Source organism: Aedes aegypti, chromosome 3 (assembly GCF_002204515.2).
Source record: "Aedes aegypti strain LVP_AGWG chromosome 3, AaegL5.0 Primary Assembly, whole genome shotgun sequence".
In the NCBI taxonomy this organism is placed as follows: Eukaryota; Metazoa; Arthropoda; class Insecta; order Diptera; family Culicidae; genus Aedes; species Aedes aegypti.
In genome coordinates, this window is record NC_035109.1 from 172,314,841 (window position 1) to 172,336,355 (window position 21,515).

At 35.9% G+C, this 21,515-nt stretch overlaps 1 protein-coding gene across 1 annotated transcript in view; it reads right to left on the reverse strand.

Moving 5' to 3' along the window:
- Window positions 1–16,263, reverse strand: part of LOC5570884 (cardioacceleratory peptide receptor) — a 362,493-nt gene extending 346,230 nt beyond the window's left edge. Inside the window, exon 1 of the mRNA XM_021855915.1 lies at window positions 15,407–16,263. The gene's annotated coding sequence lies outside the window, so the exon portion shown is untranslated. The remainder of the gene's footprint in view (window positions 1–15,406) is intronic.
- Between the last annotated feature and the right edge of the window lie 5,252 nt (window positions 16,264–21,515).

A 21,515-nucleotide genomic window follows, 5' to 3' on the forward strand; every position in this document is an offset into this window, starting at 1 on the left:
CCCTGTAGTACGCCGACGTTCATAATTTCGAACTATTCAAAGGATAATTTTAGTAATGCTAAAGAAAGGTTTATGTATATTGACATTATTTAAAACAGAATACAGGTTTTTACCGACACTTTTAGTGACGAACCATCCATCGTTTGTTTGAAAAAAAAATAAAACCGCAACATTGCCTCAATATAAATGTGTAGCATAAAACGAGCTCACCAGTTGGCAATCCATCCTCGACGGAACACGAACATCCTTTCGCACTCGCACATTGTGAACCGGTCACGATTGTACTTGATTCCACAGGAACATGGAACAGAATCAACTACTCCGCTGCCCAGCAAATCGCGCGCTCCGATGACACGAGAACACGTTTGCTTGGGCTTCCCCGAAGCACTCACCTTAATAGTCACTGTATGGTCTTGATAAAAATCTGACAAAATGACATATATGTTGACAATTAACCTAGAGACCTGCAATTTCGTCTACAAAATTGCATTTGTGGTTTCAGAATCGTGTCAATGTCGTCAACGTCGTCTTGTTTTTAATGGCCACCTAGATTCTGAAGATCAGAAAAATCCGCTTGGAAGAAATCTTAGCTCTGTTTGTCAATTGTCGGCTCTTGGGAATTTTTACGGATGTCCCAAATCGACCAGGGGAACAAGAAATGCCCATTCGAGATCATACCGAGGCAACGATAATATACTAAATTGAAGCTCATTATTGCAAGTCGTTTGAAAAAAATCCCAGTTCTTTAACTTAATTTTGAAGAAATGTCCACTTTTGCGGATGTTCTGGATCATCCGGAAGACCGTAAGGTGACATTGACCACAACCGGTTGCCCCACGATATCACAATATTATCCGAGGACACATAATTTCAGTTTTCTGATAAATTTGAAGGGTTTACACACTATTTACTATGGTTAATCTGTTCAGAAAAGGAAGTTGATCGATTTTTTACCCGGCCTGACCCAGGAATAACCTTGGCCATACGAAATAAACTGGTCTACTTGTGCCAGCATATGAACCTGCAATCTTTGGATTGCATTTAGTAAAAACCGCATCTAAATCAGTTGAATTGAACGTTGACAATAATAATTTGAAAAAAATCGTGAACCGGTCGGATACGGGTTAAAGAAATAAAAAACGTAGGTGAAGTGTACAAGTTATGGCTATAGTGGTTCCTCTTTGACCACATGTGAATTCTCGAAAACTTTCACATTTTGAATACTTTTGAATGTTTTAAAAACGTAAAAAACGGATTGAGAAACAAAAATATTGAAAATAACAATTTCACAATTGTACCGTGTTCTGAACCCATTTGGAAATGGTATAAAATTTGGAAGAAGTTTCACAGGAGGCAATGAATGCATATATCAACTAATTTCAAAAAAGCTCAAAAACCTACTATGTAGTTTGAAAGCGCACCCAATTTTAATTTAGTCCAATTACAAATCAAAGTACTTAAGATTTCTAAAGTGATCTTAATCAAGAGAACTTTTCCGTCAATTTTTGGGTAACTGATTTAGAAAAGTCTGAATGATTTATAAAAATGAACAAATATATGAAAGCTCTTGGTCATGATGGAAACAACTCACTGATTTTAAATAACTTATAAATTCCGGTTACTGAAAACCCTTCAAAAATCATTGTAAAATTCAAAGTATTCACAACAGATAAAACTTGTAAAAGGTAATTTTTAGTTCGTCATTTAAATTTAAACCAATTAGGGCTGCCAGAAGCTGATAGATAAAACTCTTAACTTTGGCTTTTTGTATGCAAAAACAGCATTTGGTTACTAACATTTTTCACTAACTGTATTTTACACTCATGAAATTATGCAATACGAGTAAAAATAATAGGGTCAACAATGCCAACATTAAGGTTTCAAATGAACCAACCATGAGTACACAAAAGGCAAAATTTGCTAACACTTCTAAGTCCCTCAACATAAATAGCACTTCCGAATTTGAACCTTCTCCAGTAGCATGTGTGTTTCTTTTTTTCAATCTTAACACTTCTATGAAAACCCAAATTACCTGTGCCTTCAAATGTCTTCTGTGCCTGTGCCTTCAAATGTCTTCTGTGCCTGTGCCTTCAAATGAACCTTCTGTAAGAAGTTAATAGCAAAGCAAAAATCTTGTGTCCTTTTTGTTTGGGTTGAGATAAAATCGCTTAACAAGCGGCATACACTTGTTAAACTTTTGAATCTTATCCAAATAAACTTTTGGTGTCGTATTCGATGGAAAAGAAATTTCCGGCCGCTCCTCAGAATGAAGTCCCACTTTTCTTGAAGCAAGGACATTTTTTATCTGATACATTGCTGAAAACCTTTCCCAACTCTCGCTTAGGAAAGTCCAATACAAACAGTGTTGGCTCTAAAATGATTTTTCATTGCTGATAACACATTTCATACAACATAACTCAATGGTCGTTCTAAGAGTAATAAAAAAAATAATAGCATGACGAGTAAGAACATCAGGTTTTTGAAATTTTTAAAGTTGGAATTGAGAATAGCCGTAGAACTCAAAAAATCATCCAATGTTTGTAAAAAAAATGGAAAATTAAGGCTCCAATATCCATCATTCAATCATCAGCAATCATGATTAATTGAAAACCAGATTTTTAACTCAAATTTAAACAAACTTATTCGGCCTAATGACACATTCGAGTTTTGACCCATTCGGCCTAACATACTTCGACATAATGACCCAACATCTTCGAAATGTATTACCTTGCAAGTTGTGATCTGGTTAGATTCATTCAAATTTGAGTTAACCCGCACTAATGTATACTCCCATGAATAACTAAATCTTTTTTTCGATTTTCCATCGTTAAATCAATCTCCAGTGTGGTAAACTTGACAATTTTTGTACCAAATAAAAAACCGTCCCAAGTAACAGTGCTACTTGACAAATTACATTAGCGTAGATCGGTTGATACGTTATTGCTAACGTAATTAACGTTAATTCATACAAAAAATCATCTGTACACCCAAATGACCTCGCCGGGAATCCATTCAGCTCCGCTCAATGCGCGATGTGATCGCGATCATTATCGTCAATCTAAAATAATACTCCCATCTGTCTTGATTGTGCAGCAAACGCCACCACCACGTGCTGGCGACGTTATTTGAATGATGATTGTTATCTCCAATAAACCTCGGCGTACGTACGGGTGGTTAACAAAAACGACAAAGCTATTTGGTTGCTTAGAATGGCTTTACAAAGATTTAAGATCAAGTGAATTAGTGATGTTTCATGAATGCTGTGCATTGATTTGTGTAAAGGGAGCATCATATCTGATAAACAAATGATGTGAGATGATCGTCTTGTTATTTAGCGTTAAATTTCTTGTGATCGAAAAATTGTATTTTGTTGTGTACATTGAACAGTTAAACCTAATTTTTTATTGTTCTGGATACTAACAACCCGGCTGAGAAAGGCCGGATTCAAATTCCGGACATTTTTTTTTGTATTGGAAAACACTGAATGTTTCAATGGGGTATCCAAAACCTAAATATTGGGGTATTTTGCATTTTGAACTGTTAAAACTATCCTGGAGTATAGTGGAGTATAGAGCAGTAAATTTTGGAATCAAACATACATTTTTTTAACATAAATCTGAAGCTCTTCCTCTGTCCTATTATTGCGGTAGTGCCGTCCTATTATTGCGGTGTGTGTGTGTGTGATACAATCCACCTCCCACTGGCCGGCAGTGCTTTTATGGAAGAAAATTGTATGCATGTATTTAATAATACCCTTCGATATCTTTATATCTGCAGACAATTTTAGCCCAGGAGATGAAAGGTGATAGCTCTACTGAAATTCCAACGACCCATTTCAAGAATGGCAGTAAATACACACACATTCTGAGGTCATTTTCATTTACAGTAAGCCCCGCATAAAAACATCCAGATATCAAATGGATATATGCAATGTTTTTACACTTCCCGAATCGAAAATTATACTTTCGACTCTGGCACGTATTTAGTTTGAATTGGTAATAAGTGAGTAAAGTAAACAATAATAAAGAACGATTTTACCAGGATGTGAAGCAGTTTTTCTCCGTCACCGCACTGGGGTTTCCGTAAAATACTATACACTTTTTCACCGCACTCCACGCGTAACACGTTCGATCCTGACCGCATCACCCGCCCCGCAGGAGCAAGTGTCGTAGTCAAAGGATCACACACTACTGAACCGATCCGCGAGTCACGCCACTTTTTTTCCCTGCACTTCGCGCGTAACACGTTCGATCCTGACCGCATCACCCGCCCCCGCAGGAGCAAGCGTCGCAGTCAAAGGATCACACACTACTGCAAAACAGGGGAAAAAATTCTCCGGCAACGAAAATACGCGCGAATCCGTCAGCAAAATCAATCGGACGACGCAAAACCGAACTGTCCTGCTTGGGCTTCACAAAGCACTACCCAACAAGGCGCTCCAAAACAGAGGAAAAAATTCTCCGGCAACGAAAATACGCGTGAATCCGTCAGCAAAATCAATCGGACGACGAAAAACCGAACTGTCCTGCTTGGGCTTCACAAAGCACTACCCAGCAAGACGCTCCAAAACAGGGGCAAAAAATTCTCCGGCAACGAAAATACGCGCGAAACCGTCAGCAAAATCAATCGGACGACGCAAAACCGAACTGTCCTGCTTGGGCTTCACGAAGCACTACCCAGCAAGGCGCTCCAAAACAGGGGAAAAAATTCTCCGGCAACGAAAATACGCGCGAATCCGTCATGCAAAATCAATCGGACGACGCAAAACCGAACTGTCCTGCTTGGGCTTCACGAAGCACTACCCAGCAAGGCGCTCCAGAACAGGGGCAAAAAATTCTCCGGCAACGAAAATACGCGCGAATCCGTCATGCAAAATCAATCGGACGACGCAAAACCGAACTGTCCTGCTTGGGCTTCACGAAGCACTCAGTGCCGTCCTATTATTGCGGTATACCAAAAATCATAGATTTTATTTCATTCAGTATACATTCAATTCCACACAATGTTCTAGCATTGAAATTATGGTCCCTCCATATTAATGACACTGCAAGGTACTGTCAGTTTGTGTGATTTTGGACACATCTATAAATAAAACTAATTAATTACTTAATATCACGATTCGAAAACAAATCAACAGAATCGAATGATTTTCTGCCGGTTTCGTCTCCTCTTCCATGTCCATGTTACACAATGTTAATGTCCAGTTACACAATGTTAATGTAAATAGACAAGATTCCATCTGAGACCACTAGTCGCATTATGAGAAATGAATTTTTTGACTGAAATGTAACCACAATGTTGGTGTTTTTAAGAATATATTTCACTACTAGTGGTCCCGGCAAACTTCGTCTTGCCATCAAGTAGGCTGTTGAAAACCACTACGAATCGTCCCATGCAAAATGACAGTTCCGTTCACTCTCGTTATTCCGACTTTCCCGGTGAATATCCTGCAACTTTTATATACACAAACACGTCGGGACCCTTGACGAACAAAATGGAGAAAGAATTATCCAAATCCGCTGACCCGTTCTTAAGCCATTTCGTGACATATAAACACCATTCCATTTTTATTTATATAGATTTATCACCAATCCAATGCAAATTTAAATGATTGCTTCCTTACGAAGATCTTGTATCTTAGTTTTTCAACGCATTTTTGGCATGTATTCCGATTTTCAATCAGTTTACGTGGTTTTTCGGTGAAACATTGTGTTAATTTGCAATATATTTGTAAATAAGAACAACTACAAGGTAAAGATGAACAGAAATCTTTTTAAATTAACGCTCATATTGAGCTGTTCGGTAATACAATCCGTATGGTTATTAAATTAATTAACTCATTGCGCGTGGTAAAGATGGACAAATTATGGGTGAAATTATGAAAAAAAAACCACGCGTGATGAGAAATCTTTTATTATGACTACCGTTTTGATTCATATTACGGACAGCTTCAAATTCCGGACACTCTTCTTTGTATGGGAAACATTTCACACGAAATGTTTCAATTTTTGCCGTTTAAAAGTTCTCGATTTCAAGGCTCGTTTTAGTAAGCATTTTCTATAAATATCTTTGAAAATTTATAATGCCCAACTACGTTAGATGTCTCTTTAGTGGTTTGACGATTTCAATTAATGATTGGACTGCTCCATTAATGATTATCATGAGCTGTCCGGAATTCGAATCAAAGTGTCCGGAATATGAGGCAAAAGTGAGGAAGCGTCCGGAATAAGAATCATTAAAAAGCCACACATTTTGATTTATTAAAAAATATTCAAGATGCGAAAGCGAATTCTTTACCCACCATTCGAAAGTTAAGGGCTTCCAACGCTTGATAACGCTAAAGAATCATACAGAATGATTTATTTTGTATGCTCTCTGCTGGGTTATACTTCACTGAGGCCTTAAGTGTCCGTAATATGAATCAAAACGGTAAATAAATATATGAATCGTTTAATTTTTAAAGCATTCATCTGGTACAGCTTGGTAACACTATAAGCTTTCATCATCATCAATAATATCCATATAAAACAAAGTTTTTGATTGATAATGAGGGTTTAATTCTCATACCGCAATAATAGGGAATACTGCAATAATGTGCAAATTATTCTATTTGTCTTTCAAAAGTTCTGACTTTCGAGGCTCATTTCAATTAGCATTTCCCATAGACATCTCGCCTCTCTAGTGGTTAGGTAATTTCAATTGATGATTTGTCATTCCTAATCCTGATTTTCATGAACTGTCCGGAATTCCAATCAAAGTGTCCGGAATATAAGGCAAAATTGAGCAAGCGTTCGGAATAAGAATCTTGAAAGGAACACATCCCGATTTATTTTTTTTTTGTTTTGCAGTATCAAAATCTTTGAAAAATCAAAATCTATTTTGATGCTTGAGACAAATACGTGTTCCGTAGTGTAATGATAGATTTCTCAAAAGGATTCTGCGTTTATGTATGAGTTCAACAAACTTTGAATGATTCGTCACTTCAAGCGTCGACATTAATTAGCTTCCATTTTATTTAAATTTTTGATATTATATTTACAAGCATGTTTATATATCACAAACACAAATTATTGTTGATCACCGCTTATCAAAATGAAGTTTGGGGGTAGAATTGAATTCGAATACTTGAAACGAAACAAAACTATAACATTCCAAAGTTGAGCATTTTGCATAAAAGTCTATTATTCAGAACAGCACTGTACAATACAAAAGACAGGATTTTCTTAAACAAAAAAGAATATCATCACTAGAAAAACAGAAGTCAGTAAGAAAAAATATGTTTAAGGAATACTCATGATGAACGTGTTAAAGCTTCAATGCCAATAATTAGGAGAGAAGTATGTTTTGAAAAACAACCTATGATCAAAAGAATGAAAAATCTCTTATGGAAATGTGAGCAAGTGTAATACCATTTTAATTCATAATACGAACACTTAAGGCCTCACTGAAAAATTACCAGTCGAAAAATATATAAATTGGAACATAATGTATGATACCTTTATATTAAGTATCAAACTTTCAAAACACTTAACTATCAAATAGTGGGATAAGATTTGGTTCCGCAGGTTGAACAAAATTAAATAAATGAAAATTAGTAATCTTTCCATGATTATTATTCCGGACGCAACCTCACTTTAGTTTCATATCACAGACTAAAGAGACTATAATACAAAGACAAGAAATCTCATCATTTTGAAAATAAATCAGCTAGCAGCTATGCCAAATCTTTCATACAGCACTGCAAATGTTGAACCCCACACTAAAAGATGTTCTCAGGTTTCATGTGTTAAGTTCATTTAGATTTCGGTAACGAAAGCAAAATGTGTGGGAAACCAATGCGATGAATTAAGGTGGCACGGGGAGGCACTCGATTTATTGCATTGGCTCTGACAGAGAAGATTCCATCTTCATACCTGCAAATAAAAATTAAAAAAAACACACACACACAAAGCACGAGTATCAAACAAAACATGAGATTTCATTAAAAAAAACTAAAGAAGAGTTTAAGTATATGATAACATCTTTTTGTATTTGTATATTTGTCAATTCATCTGACTATGTGTCTTAATGAACAATTAATGTAAAAAAAAAATATAATCAACTATTTGAAACGCATATTGAAGACATATACAACGAATAACTTAATTCTAACACTTTAAAAATGCATCAAACAAATATCAAATATCTTCCCGTTCTTCCTCGCGTAACACTCGTTCAATCCGTTGTCGAAATGTAGAAGTTGCCAAGCCGAAATCGAAGAGGTGATAGTGCTCGTTGAAGCGTGCTGCCATGTATCGAATAGGGTCATGTAATCCGTAATTAACTGTCCGAGCAGGGAGATGTAGGAAACTTCTTGTACGGAGTGGCCGTTCTGGTGCATATACTAACAGATTGGCAAGAATTTCCGGTGAATCAATTTCGCCTACCAAAACTTTAGCTACAAACACTGATTGAGCTGTAGACCTTCTGCTCTCAAGTGTGTCAATACCCAACAGTTGACAACGATGTTCATATGGTGGCAGACTTGTGGGGTCTCTCCACGGCAGATGCCGAAGGGCATAGCGCACAAATTTTCTTTGTACAGTCTCCAGTCGCATTATCCAAACCCTTTGGTATGGGCACCAGATGACGGATCCAAACTCTATGATGGAACGCACAAGGGAACAGTACAACGCTTTGAGACAGGTTGGGTCACGGAATTCATCCGCAATTTTGAATATAAATCCGAGCTGCCTATTAGCTTTGGCGATAGTGTCCAGATAATGGGGCTTAAAAGTTAGAGCTGAATCTAGCGTGATACCTAGGTCTCGAATAGTATCTACACCTACACATCTACCCAGCATATCCTAAATAGATACAGGAATTGGATGACCATAATTTATTTTATTATTAAATAGTTAATTCCTCGGTAAAATGAACCTAGTACATTGAAGTACAATATGATCAATGTCTTCATAAGATTCACCACATTCACACAAATTTGAATCCACAATATTGATACTATATAAATGATTGTTACAAATAAAGTTTCTGGTTCCTGGTATATTTCTAAACCAAGGAAAATGACTGACTTTTAGGCAAATTGAATGAATTGAATGAATTGAAGTTTGCCAACTATCAAGGGAATTTATTTTCAATTTAGGATAATGCTCAGAAGGAAAAATATCACGATCATAAGTTATACCCCGAACAACAGCAAGTTTAGCCAATGCACAATGGACCGAATCGACAATTTAGCCGGAAAAAAAGTATTTTCTCTGTTCTCGTCGATTTTAGACGTTCGATGTCTTCAGAGAAGTTATTCGTAATTGAGTTTTGCATCTTTTAAGAAAAATGTTGAATAGGGTGGCCCATATTTAAGTTAATCTTTTGACTCTAATATTTTTGTTTGATGAAATTTGTGGCTGCGCTCTTCTGCAAACTTTTAGAAAATGTTATTTTGGACAACTTTGTCGAAGACACTTTTGATCTAACTCTTCATTTGAGCTAAGTAAATTGATTTTGAAAGTTTTAACTTAGGTTGAACCCAAAAAATCAGTTATTTTGATCTAACTTTTTTATTTTCAGTTTTACGTGAATGTGATCTTCAGAATAATTGCAGAGGAAGTAAAGATACACATTTTTGCTGAACATTGTAAGTTTGTTATTCTTGTGATTTTGAAGTTATAAGCAAATTTAAGTGAAAAACTATGAAATCTTTAGATGCCCATAACTCATGGAGTTGGTTCGATAAAAAACTTTTCTAAGTGCCATTAGAAAGGCCAAACAATAGGCAATTTTTGCTGCTAAAACTGTGAGAACGAAATTTTTGTAAATTGAGAAAATTCACATCAAAAATCCACTTAAAAAACTCAAAATTCGGCTGCAACTCACAAAATTTCAAAGTTAACGGAGTGCTGCCTTCAGCAAAGTTGTAGATTTTAGCCAGATCTACATTTTTTTCATATCGAACCTTATGGAGAAATGTGAAACAAAAAAATGTAGAACTTATAATACATTTTACTATTAGTTAACATTTTTCAAGTAGTAGCAATATAATTGTACTTTTATTCCATCAATAATTTTCCAAACCTGCATACTTTTTGATACTTGGCTTCTTCAATGATGTTAGTTTATTCCACCATTTCCACAGTTCTGTACCCTAGGACACTATTGTATGTATTCAGTCACAATGACGAAACATTTCAAGTTTCTCAAGTTGCATTGGCACCATTTTACATTTTGAATTATATGTGAATTATACCAGTGAGTACCGATAAAATAATAATAAAATCATAAATACTCATCATAGTATATGAAAGCGACCACTGATATATTAACTTAATGTTATTTAGTAATAAATTTAAGGTGACCTACATCTACATCGTATTATCATTTTTTCATATTTTGTTTCACATTTCTCCAAAAAGTGGTGTATCGGAAAGTAGTAGATCTAGTTAAATTCTACAACATTGCTGAAGACAGCACGCTGTTAACTTGAAAATTTTGTGAGTTACATCGAATTTCGAGTTTCAAAGTGTATTTTCGAAGTGAATTTTATCAATTTACAAAAATTACATTCTCACAGTTTTTGCAACAAAAATGGCCTATTGTATGGCCTTTCTAATGCCACTAAAAGAAAAATTTCATCGAACCAACTCCATGAGTTATGGGCATCCAAATATTTCATAGTTTTCCACTTAAATTTGCTTATAACTTCAAAATAACAAGAATTACAAACTTGCGATGTTCAGCAAAAATGTGTATCTTTATATCCTCTGCAATTCTTCTGAAGATCACATTCACGTGAAACTGAAAATAAAAAAGTTAGATCAAAATAACTGATTTTTTGGGTTCACCCTAAGGTAAAACTTTCAAAATCAATTTACTTAGCTCAAATGAAGAGTTAGATCAAAAGTGACTTCGACAAAGTTGTTCAAAATAACATTTTCTAAAAGTTTGCAGAAGAGCGCAGCCACAAATTTCATCAAACAAAAAAGTTTGAGTCAAAATTTTAACTTAAATTCGGGCCACCCTATTCAACTGTTTTCTTTAAAGATGCAAAACTCAATTACGAATAACTTCTCTGAAGACATCGAACGTCTAAAATCGACGAGAACAGAGAAAACACATTTTTCCGGATTCGGTCCAATGTGCAATGAGTCAGCCTACTCAATACCGTATATTCTACAATGAGCAGGGATCCACACAAATTTAATGATAAATCCTTGATGCAAATTAAGTAATATTTTTTTCATCATGAATAAAATATGATGAGTTTTGAAATTGAAAGTGATGGTACTCAAAGCACGACAACTACTCAAACTATCTGAACATACAACGTAGACATTTGTTGGGCAATCCTTTATCAAGTAACAAGTAAAGTATAAAGCAATCAATTCTGCAATGAATATGGAGCAAGTAGATTTTAGTTTGAAAAGATGAACCAAAAATTCATTGTATACTCCAAAACCCGCGATATCTTGAGCTAAGGATCCATCAGTGAAATAAAATTGTGCAGAAGTAATTCCATCAAATTTACGCACGAATAAAATATTGGCACGAAACTGTATTTTTTCAAGTTTGATAAAATGTATTTGTGCAGCACTTCCAAAAGTGAAAGAACCATATTTCTGTTCTAATTTAATTTAGAGTCAAACCATATGCCAAGGTATTTAAATTCATCAACTTGTTCAATTTAGATTCCATTAAAATATAAATTAATGGAAATATTCGAATGTTTTCTCGAAAATATTATATATTTAGTTTTTTGAACAGAAAATGAAAATCCGTTGCCATGAGCCCATGAATCAAATTGAAGCTAATAACAGCCATTAGGAATTATTGATGCTATATCGCTGGTAAACAAATTATATAAAAACGGACTTAAACATGATCCTTGTGGAAGTTCAAAATAACGAATGGAAAATCTATCATGGAAAAAAAATCATAACTTTAAAAGGAAATAAATTATATAATAAATTAGAAAACATACTGAGAATTTTGATTCATCTTTTCAAACAATAAGTCAAATAGAACAGAATCATAGGCTCCAGATACACCAAGAAAAGTAAACTAAGACCTGTTTTTTATTAAATGAAAGTTGAATTTGGGAAGCTAAAATTGAAACACAATAACGAGTACCACGAACTCTCCTGAATCCAAATTGAGATGATGAAACTTTTTTATTGTTTTCAGCCCACAATTCAAGACGATTCAAAATCATTCTTTCCAAAAGCTTACGCAAACAAGATAATAAACTAAAAGGTCTTCTACTATCAGCTGAAGATGGATCTCTACCAGGCTTTAGGATACTGATAACTTTGATAAAGCGCCATTCACTAGGAATGATATTTTGAGATAGGAAAGCATTATATATTGAAAGTAAACGAATTTTTCCATCATCAGGTAAATTTTTCAACACAATAAACTTAATGTTATCAATGCCTGGGGCAGTGATTTTAGTAATTGATAATGCTAAATTAAACTCGGGTTATAAAAATGGACAACAGAGCTCAGGAAAATAATTTAGTGAACTATTTTTAAATTTAGTGGAACGTGGGACAAAATCAGGACAAATTTTTGTAGCAAACTCCTGTATTCATTTTTCTGAATTTTCTAAAACAGTAGAAACGGCGGGATCATAATTTATTAGATTTCTGGCAACAGTCCACAATGTAGATAAAGAAGATTCCCTATCTAAATTTTGACAAACATTTTTCCAATAATTTCTCTTTTTGGATTTAGTTAGTCTTATGAATTGTGCTTCAGTTTTACGATAATGCAAAAAAATGATTTCTGGAGGCTGTCCAGCTAATGAGAAAATTGGAACGGTTCTGATGAGCATACAGTGAGAGTTTTGATCAAAATTCTAAGAGGATTCTGATTAGAATCCGAGATGGTTCAGATGATAAACTTAAGTAAGTTCTGATGAGAATCCTGGAAAATTTTTGATGAAAAATTGAAAGGATTGCGGTGAGAACACTTATCTGATTAATTATGATGAGTATCTCGAAAGCATTGCGATGAGAAATCTTAGATTATTATGATGAGAATCTATGAATCTAGGATTTTGATGAGATTCCTAGGAAGATTTTGATGAGATTCTGAAAAGAATCCCGAGAAGATTCTGATGAAAATTTTGAGAGGATTCTGATAAGCAATCTGATAAAAGATCTGATTATGAAGAGAATTATGATGAAAGGCGAGGAAAATTAAAAGAGAATCGTGTGAGGATTCTGACGAGAATTCTGAGAGGATTAATCAGAAACTTTTATGGATTATTATCATAATGCTTTCTGGATTCTCATTAGAATCAAAATTTTAAAAGTAACACATTTACCATCAGAAATCAAAAAGTGAAATTTTATACTATACTACAGGGTGATTACTATTTCCTGTCAGTAAAATAAGTTATCACTGAAAAAAGATGGTTGTATGAATTTTAATTACAAGTGTATATCCAGTTTCGGACATCTATAACATTTGTCTTCGCTGTACATAGATAACATATTTATTGTTTTACCTTAATTCAGTTATTCAAAAGCAGATTTTTCAACCAAAAATGACATATTTTTTTCGCTACGATTTTCCATAATCAGTTTTATTTTATTCCTTAGTTAGTCTGAAAGATTGTAGTAACATACTGTTTTAATCAGGCAAATTTTTCTGCGGAGTTTAGTAAAAAATACATATCTGTGGAAAACGTGCGTGCCAGGTGTAATGCCTTTAAAACAACACATATAACTAAAAAATAAGGTAAATGAAAAAAGATTTAATCTTTATTTTGTCAAAACAAACTTTATAGATGTACAAAACAGGATGTACACTGGAAATTAAAATACATACATACATCTTTTATCTACGATCAGTTACTTTACTGACAGGAATTAGTAATCACCCTGTAGAGTTTTGACTGGAATATCATCTTCTTCTTTCTGGCGTTACGTCCCCACTGGGACAGAGCCTGCTTCTCAGCTTTTCTAATGAGCACTTCCACAGTTATTAACTGAGAGCTTACTATGCCAATGACCATTTTTGCATGCGTATATCGTGTGGCAGATACGAAGATACTTGATGCCCTGGGAAGTCGAGAAAATTTCCAACCCGAAAAGATCCTCGACCGGTGGGATTCGAACCCACGACCCTCAGCTTGGTCTTGCTGAATAGCTGCGCGTTTACCGCTACGGCTATCTAGGCCCCTGGACTGGAATATCAATCTATGCCAAAAAAAAAAAAAATCAATTGAACTCCAGATGATTTTATTTCATGAAACAATTGGATTTAGTGTTTCACATGATGGAAATTCTTTAAAATTTGAATTTACTATGTGCCACAAGATTATTGATCCTTAAACAATAGATTTTCATCCGATGGACATTTTTTGTCGAACTAAAGGTGCCTTTATATATTACAGTATTAAAAACATAATTCGATTTAAGTTGGTTGGAAAGTAAAGCTAAGTATGCTGTTTCGCTCAAGATAAGTAAAGAAATTCCTTGACTGAATGGGCCAAGAAATTTCCTAGAGCCCCCTTTGAAGTGACATTTCTTCTCAACTGCGTACTGCGATCAGAAAAATGTGACTTTCTTGACCGTTTCTTGGAAGAAATTTTCCACGCATCGAGATAGGCAATTCCTTTTGTTGTCAGTAGCAAACCAGCCTTAAGAGTTTAAGCCTCTTCCATCAGAACATGTCAAATCATCAAATGATTATTGTGGTTCAAGATGTTGCACATGAGATCGAACGACTTAGAATACACTATATTCATATACGTTCACATAAATAGATTCGAAATATACACTCAACTCTCGCTAACTCGAAATTCCGACTCTCAATATCGTGTTTGAGAAACATAGTAAAAGTAGGTTTTCATGGCTACCTCTATGGTCCCTTGGATCGCATTTGCACTAATTTTGTGTTTTACTACTCGATACCTCCCTAACTCGATGTTGCCTTCCATATCGTGTTATAGAAAATTGGCTGTACCAAGGCTCAGGTAGATCCAAGAATCACTGGAGAAAAAGGAAATGTATACACTACATTTGTGACCGCATATCGGAATTGAATACCGGTATCCAAATCTTTGCATCTATAAAATCGACTTTATATCAAACGCTTTGCAAGCGGTCCAGTTATGACGAAAAACTGGTGCGATGCCATGAAATTAGGCAAGAAAGATTGTTGTTGGTATTACCTATTTAGAATTTTACTTGTAAACGACCCAGAAAATATCAAAAGACAAAAAATACCACAGTTATACTACACAAACGCTGACAGTTATTGGAAGTAAACATTTCCACTTATTGAACATCTTTCATTTGCAAACCGATTACAAAACGAACCATTCGATTTATATCGTAAACACTATTGAATTGATATTTACATACACCGAGCAATCAAATCAAATATCAAATGAAAACAGCACCTTTGATGACAGCAACTCGGCTTCCGCTCTACCGTTGAATTTGTTTGAAAACGCACCACCGGAAAACGTTGATCTGCAGCGATCTCCCATCAAAGCACTTTCCAACACACGATGCACCACTATTTACATTCTTCCGCTGTGCTTTTCCTTTTTCATTCATCCACTCTTCGGACGATCATCTGCATAGCATTTATCCTGTTATTTATATTTACGCACTTGTATGCCACCCACACCGAAAAACCGCTCGGAATGTATTATTATTTTCCCAGCGCGGCAGAACGTACTTTAATCAAACTCTTGGATGGCACCACCAAGATCAAACCTCAGTGGCACGCGGCTGCATGCCGAGAAAATGCGCCAACCTCACGCCCCGTCACGAGAGACAGACCTATCTGAACAATCATAAATTTCAACGGTTGACTCGTCGCCTTTCATCCTCCTTTTTCTGATTGACGCTGATTTCTTACAATCACATTTTCTTCAAAATTTTCAAATTTTTCCACAGCACCGCATAAATTTTCCCACTCCATAATTCTTTCGTGGTTCGCCACTTTTCTTCATCTGGTGCCACAACAATGTTAAACGACGGAACCAACGGAAACCAAACTGGCGAAAAACCGAACGGCGAAGGAAAACAAACAATCCCAAGACCCGGGCGGCCGTTAATGGGCAAATGGGTGGTAATTGGGCGACAATTTTCCCTCCCAGCGCAAGTCTTCACACACCCACCAATAAACAACCGAGAAGTGGACGCGTAATTTTGATCGACGACAATGTCCAAAATTTTGGAACGTCTCTACCCTTGGTGTCTTCACGAGGGAATCGAACCGATGCTACCGAGTAGCGGAATCCAACTGACTGAGCTGTGACTCGCCGAAAATGAAATAACAAATATACCGCACCGCACTGCCGCATGTCAATAACCAACCCAGAGACCAGAGTATATTAAGCCGTAAGCATGAGCCTTGCGACGCAACGCTTCTACGCTTCTGCCGCACTACGCGAACGCTGATCACGGCGGACGTCGCGACGCTCTCTAGTCGGGTGAGACTGCACAGCGCTCCTCCATGCGTATGACGTGCGGAACGACTACGTGCGATGCCGAAAGACAGCAGGCTCTGAGTTTTTCATTCAGTACCTATCTATCGAATCCGATGGGTAGTGTAAAAATATTACCCTATGCCAGTGATTCCCAAACTAGGATGGAAAACTTAAAACGCTTTCGTACGCGCAGCGAACTGGACTATCTAAATTCCTACATTTTTCCTTATGAAGAAAACCATTATTGCGTCATAAACGCTTTATATGCCGTTTCAGTATCATATTGGCGTCGATAAGCGCGTGTTATCGATCGCAAGATTGTTGGTTTGATTATAGGTTGCTACGAAATCACATTTTGCCTACGAATTTTGGTACAGTCTCGCGTACGGTTGTGTTTTGGATCTACCGTCACGGATTTTTCATCTTCGTGCATCATATCAATTCGGCTGCTGCAATCGCAAATTATCCATTACAATTATAATATTTCAACGATATTAGTTAATATTTTTATTTGTGCAAATATTTCAATCGTTTTTAATTTATTTATTTTATTAAAGTTAAGAAAAATCCTTTTCATTTTTATCAAATTGTACTTTGTAATAGTGAAAAAAGTGGATTTTTTTTTCCGCGTTTTACTCAGTTTCGCGTTGAAAATAATCGCGTTGTAAACCTTGGAAAAAATTTGTTACAACTTCCAATTGCAACCCTCACTAAAAATAAAATAAGGATAGTGGAAGCGGAGTTTGCAGGTTTTGCACTAGTGCAGTTTATGACACGAATGCACCCCTATGGTATAAAGTGTCATTAATTAAAAAAAACTAGTGCAGTTCAAATACAAGAGTGTGGTTGACCAGCGCGGCAGCGGGAGATCAAGCAACTTTTTTCCGGAGGCTGCAAGCATTTGATGAGTCCTTTACTTTTGAACAGAAAACCCGCAATTGTTTTACACATAACGATAATTTGATCACAAAATTTTCGCGATTCAGAGTACGATATGTTTCTTCAGTTTTCAACGACAATTTTCCCATTTCAAACAGTCGCTTATCATGGAGTTAGCCATGCATTGCGAGTGATTTTTGGTCGGTCGTATTTCATGTAACTGACAATTCCATGTAAACCATCATTTTTTTATGTTTAGATGACTCTGGAGGGATCTATTCCGCTTTTTACAAGGTAAGGAGCAGATCGTTATTACGCGTAGTCGACTATTTTTACGAGAAACAACTTTTTTTATACTGTAAATCATTTTTCCTCTTTTGATTACAGGCATTCAAGAGATTAAATAAAAAACAATTAAACAAAACTGCTTTGGATCTTTCGCTAGCTTTTCAGGCGAATTCTTATGACCTAATACCCCTCCCAACCCCCAACTCCGTAGCACTTATGAGCGTGTCGCTGAGTCGGAGGCCTCTTGTTAAGTAAGTGCTACATCAGCATTTCCTTTTCCAATCCCAAGTTAGGGTAAAGATGGGCGTGGCCGGGAATAGCAATATTCATGGTTTGGTATTCTTGTTAAAGATTGGATCAAGGCTTATTCCCTAGCATTGTTCCTGAAAGCATATTCGATGAGATTATCAAAATAATAAACATTCATATTGCTAGTATGCAATCTACGAAGTATACCGTAACTACGCTAACGCTAACGAATTTTGGTACAGTCACCCCACAGTTATGGATCATCTAAAAGTAATTTTCCAGAATAAAATATGTTCAAAAAACATGGTGACGCTGAACAAATCAAAATTAATATCAATAAACCTTAAAATTCGCAGTTATTTACTAAAAAGTATCGATTTAAATAGAAATTCTAAACGATGACCCCCACATATGAGGATTAGTGGGAGAGGAGGATCCTTATTATGGATCAAATCGACTAATATTATGGATCAAAATATTATAACAGCAATTTATCTACGAGGTTAACAAATGGTTAGTGAAAGTATACGTTTTGTCGTTTCTTTCAGAATCATCTTATCTTTGACATGTTATTTCCTACGAACGAAAAAAATATACTTAAGCATATTATTATAGATTGCAAATCTGTACAGCTGTATGATTAACGTAGGTAAAATGTGTTTTGAGGAATTGCACCTGTATTTGATTAGATATTCCTGTTTCATTCCAACTCTGGTCCATATCCATAACTGTGGGGTGACTGTATCTTAAAGCAAATTTATGAAATTCAATTTGATTCTCTGCAAAGATGAGCGACTCACGACTGAAACTGAACTGAAACTGAACTGAACTGAACTGAAACTGAACTGAAACTGAACTGAAACTGAACTGAAACTGAACTGAAACTGAACTGAAACTGAACTGAAACTGAACTGAAACTGAACTGAAACTGAACTGAAACTGAAACTGAACTGAAACTGAACTGAAACTGAACTGAAACTGAACTGAAACTGAACTGAAACTGAACTGAAACTGAACTGAAACTGAACTGAAACTGAACTGAAACTGAACTGAAACTGAACTGAAACTGAACTGAAACTGAACTGAAACTGAACTGAAACTGAACTGAAACTGAACTGAAACTGAAACTGAACTGAACTGAACTGAAACTGAACTGAAACTGAACTGAAACTGAACTGAAACTGAACTGAAACTGAACTGAAAACTGAACTGAAACTGAACTGAAACTGAACTGAAACTGAACTGAAACTGAACTGAAACTGAACTGAAACTGAACTGAAACTGAACTGAAACTGAACTGAAACTGAAACTGAAACTGAACTGAAACTGAACTGACTGAACTGAACTGAAACTGAACTGAAACTGAACTGAAACTGAACTGAAACTGAACTGAAACTGAACTGAAACTGAACTGAAACTGAACTGAAACTGAACTGAAACTGAACTGAAACTGAACTGAAACTGAACTGAAACTGAACTGAAACTGAACTGAAACTGAACTGAAACTGAACTGAAACTGAACTGAAACTGAACTGAAACTGAACTGAAACTGAACTGAAACTGAACTGAAACTGAACTGAAACTGAACTGAAACTGAACTGAAACTGAACTGAAACTGAACTGAAACTGAACTGAAACTGAACTGAAACTGAACTGAAACTGAACTGAAACTGAACTGAAACTGAACTGAAACTGAACTGAAACTGAACTGAAACTGAACTGAAACTGAACTGAAACTGAACTGAAACTGAACTGAAACTGAACTGAAACTGAACTGAAACTGAACTGAAACTGAACTGAAACTGAACTGAAACTGAACTGAAACTGAACTGAAACTGAACTGAAACTGAACTGAAACTGAACTGAAACTGAACTGAAACTGAACTGAAACTGAACTGAAACTGAACTGAAACTGAACTGAACTGAACTGAAACTGAACTGAACTGAACTGAAACTGAACTGAAACTGAACTGAAACTGAACTGAAACTGAACTGAAACTGAACTGAAACTGAACTGAAACTGAACTGAAACTGAACTGAACTGAAACTGAACTGAAACTGAACTGAAACTGAACTGAAACTGAACTGAAACTGAACTGAAACTGAACTGAAACTGAACTGAAACTGAACTGAAACTGAACTGAAACTGAACTGAAACTGAACTGAAACTGAACTGAAACTGAACTGAAACTGAACTGAAACTGAACTGAAACTGAACTGAAACTGAACTGAAACTGAACTGAACTGAACTGAAACTGAACTGAAACTGAACTGAAACTGAACTGAAACTGAACTGAAACTGAACTGAAACTGAACTGAAACTGAACTGAAACTGAACTGAAACTGAACTGAAACTGAACTGAAACTGAACTGAAACTGAACTGAAACTGAACTGAAACTGAACTGAAACTGAACTGAAACTGAACTGAAACTGAACTGAAACTGAACTGAAACTGAACTGAAACTGAACTGAAACTGAACTGAAACTGAACTGAAACTGAACTGAAACTGAACTGAAACTGAACTGAAACTGAACTGAAACTGAACTGAAACTGAACTGAAACTGAACTGAAACTGAACTGAAACTGAACTGAAACTGAACTGAAACTGAACTGAAACTGAACTTGAAACTGAACTGAAACTGAACTGAAACTGAACTGAAACTGAACTGAAACTGAACTGAAACTGAACTGAAACTGAACTGAAACTGAACTGAAACTGAACTGAAACTGAACTGAAACTGAACTGAAACTGAACTGAAACTGAACTGAAACTGAACTGAAACTGAACTGAAACTGAACTGAAACTGAACTGAAACTGAACTGAAACTGAACTGAAACTGAACTGAAACTGAACTGAAACTGAACTGAAACTGAACTGAAACTGAACTGAAACTGAACTGAAACTGAACTGAAACTGAACTGAAACTGAACTGAAACTGAACTGAAACTGAACTGAAACTGAACTGAAACTGAACTGAAACTGAACTGAAACTGAACTGAAACTGAACTGAAACTGAACTGAAACTGAACTGAAACTGAACTGAAACTGAACTGCAACTGAACTAAAACTGAACTAAAACTGAACTGAAACTGAAAAATTATACCCCTCTGAATACCATTATCCCGAATTTCGTGAACCTGAAGACCATAATTTCGTGTTCCAGTTCCTAGAATAGCATTACAATGTCATTCAAGGTAATTATAAATTCGGGATAATAGGGGAAAAGCACTTATTTTCGACCTACAAAAAATCTGTGCCAATTTTCGGATTTCCATACAAAGTAGGCCAAAATCGTATGAATAGGTCGAAAATTGGTACTCTTCCCCTACTATGCTCTGCGCGATTATTTATCGCGACGGCAATCTTGAAAACATCTTAAAATGTTTGTAGATCGTCGCAGCTACTTCAAATCGTTTTCGTGTCACACGATTATTCGTGATTGTCCAAGGCATGATCGCGCAGAAGGTACCAACACGATTTTAAGTAATTGCGACGATCCACAAGCGTTTTTTAGTGGTTGGTGATACGAGCCATGATATAATCACGCCTAATCGGATTCGCGATATAATTCGATTATCGCATGATGTTCATCACTCGCCAACGCAGGAGCAAGCGTCATGGTCGAAGGATCAAACTCAACTCTCGAAGG